At 37.8% G+C, this 2,542-nt stretch overlaps 1 long non-coding RNA gene across 1 annotated transcript; it reads left to right on the forward strand.

Moving 5' to 3' along the window:
* The first annotated feature begins 478 nt into the window (after positions 1-478).
* LOC309491541 lies at positions 479-2,131 on the forward strand. Its single transcript, XR_014203171.1, has 3 exons — positions 479-995; positions 1,263-1,571; positions 1,679-2,131. It is a non-coding gene; the product is annotated as an uncharacterized lncRNA (long non-coding RNA).
* Positions 2,132-2,542: the final 411 nt, after the last annotated feature.

A 2,542-nucleotide genomic window follows, 5' to 3' on the forward strand; every position in this document is an offset into this window, starting at 1 on the left:
TGTTCCATCCTCAGGCCTCTCCAGATCCTGGAAAACTACTTCCACAGATTTTTCTCTGGGCATCACATCCGCCATCGCTGCACTGACGAGAATGTCTCCCAAGCGTTGGGCTGGATGTAATAATCCACATAGCCTCTCTCTATTTACTCCCGAAATCTGAACCGCTGAAGACGAGGTGGATTAAGTTTGTTTTTGAAGAAAATGCTCCCTCAACTCTACCAAAATTCGTTTATGTCTGCTCGAATCATTTTACACCGGACAGCTTTTTGAATGAGGCTCAGTATAAAGCAGGTTTTGCAAAAAAATGGCTCCTGAAGGATGTAGCAGTGCCAACTGTTCGTGATCCAGCTACACATCTAGAAGTATGTATTACGCGTTGGTTTTCCAAATTGCCTTTGAATTTGTCAAGTTCATAATAACATGTTAGACTTATAAAGTTTGTGATAGCATGTGATAGCACCATGAGTCCAGCTATGTTGTTATTTTTTTATCGCGCTGATAGTGGAATCTTTATTTGTTAAGGACAGCACATCAGAACAGAGCAGCCAAACCAGAGATGTTGCTTGCCAGACAGACGCAAAACCGCTGACCAAGTCTGTTGGTACTCAGTCATCAATGAAGACGTTTCATGTTCGCTACAGGAGTTCAGGTATGTTTATGTATTACATGATACTGCTTATACAGAGGACCTATAACTAGTCTTGTTACACAATAAGTGTCACATAACAGTAACACACAACTACTTTGTATATTACAGGTGTCCAGACGACAGATACAGTTTCAGACATTGACAGTTTGTCACCAGCAGCTGGTTTAATATTTAGGACCTCTACACCTATAAAGTGGCCATCAAAGAGACCTCGTGTGGAACTGGAGGAAGAGGATGACGAAGAAACCCTAATGGACACATCATCTGTAGTAGCACCTGAAGAGCAAGATTATACATTTGATCCAGCAGAGACGGACACAACTTTAACGGAGACAGCAGACATGTCGTAAGTTTCAAAACTGCATTTGTTTTAGAACAGGGGTGTCAAACTGAGTTCCTTGTTGGCAGGGCACTGCAGAGTTTACCTCTAATCATTATTAAACACACCTGAGGCAGCTAATCAACTCTCTAAGGCTCATTCAAAAAGTTCAAGTATGCCTGTTGATCCTTCTGGAACTGAGTTTAACACCCCTGGTTCAGAATTTTATTATTATTATATTTTGTTACTTTTGTATTTAATATTTGTTAACCAGTACGAGTTTTTGTTTCTTAGTGCTCAAGCAAAATGGCAAAATGAGACGCTAGATCGCCTGAGTGAAAGGGAAAGGGTCATCGTTGGAGGTGACATGAGGGCTGACTCACCAGGTACATAGTTGTAAATAAGAAGGATGCATGGATGCTCGGGTATTTTCCGGATCATGAAGCATAACATGCATAGGTAGTATCTAACTGAATTCAATGCACTCGTGGTAATAATGCTTTGTGTAATATTACTTTCAAAGGCCACTCTGCAAAGTTTGGAAGCTATACATTGATGGACCTTCAGACCAACACCGTTGTGGACACACCAGAGCTGGTTCAGGTGGGAGAGAAGAAATATCACTATTTAAAAAAATTACATTTTGAGAAGTTTAAAACTTCTGGTTTGTCTAAGTTGATTGTTTCGTTCCCTATACTTGTCTATTTCAGAGTAACGAAGTGGGAGGAAGCTACCACATGGAAAAAGGATTACAGAGGAGCCTTGCCCTGTTGGAAGCTCGTGGTGTTACTCTGGAGTGTATTGTAACTGACCGCCGAATTACAGGGGGTACTGGGGGGTACTATACCCCCCAATGAAGACCCAGTAGGGGACAGAAATATCAGTTTTGGGGGGGTCAGATAATTTTTCTGATATTGTGAAAAAATATAATTACAGTTACAATACAAGTCAACTCCTATTTTCACTGTAGGAACATTTTAATGTAAAGCGATTTCAGACACCCCTATTGTGGACCGTACCATTTTTAACCACCATGGCGATAGAGAACGACTTCAACTTCTCAAGCAAGTGTCAACGTTGAATGACAAAACGCTAGTTTCATAAAGTATCATTCTTTTCAACATTCCTTATTTGTATATTCAAAAATATTTAAAATAATCTAATTTAATAGTTATAATTTTTTAATGTAAATGATTTAATTTTATTGGTAACAGCCTAGTGTCTAATTATTTTAATTGAATATATTTATCAAATTTAAGAATTTGAAATGAAAGATGGAGCATACATTTAATAAAATTAGGGGAAAATGCCCTTTATAAAGCTACAAAAAATGATTCTGAGTGTTTTCAAACAGTGATGTAATGAAACATTGACAATTTAAGCTTGAAGGGAGTAAAGCCTCTGTTTAGGCTATTAAGGAAATGTAATTTTGCCAAAAGAAGAACTTTTATTTTAAATAAATGTTCATTTTAAATCAGCCTACTTCAGTGTGATGTTACCATATTATCATGCTTAACACTAAGAATTTGAATAATTGTAATGTGATGATCAGATGCAGATCTAAATCAAAGAAT

The sequence above is a fragment of the Leuciscus leuciscus genome, assembly GCF_965113295.1.
Source record: "Leuciscus leuciscus genome assembly, contig: HAP1_SCAFFOLD_338, whole genome shotgun sequence".
In the NCBI taxonomy this organism is placed as follows: Eukaryota; Metazoa; Chordata; class Actinopteri; order Cypriniformes; family Leuciscidae; genus Leuciscus; species Leuciscus leuciscus.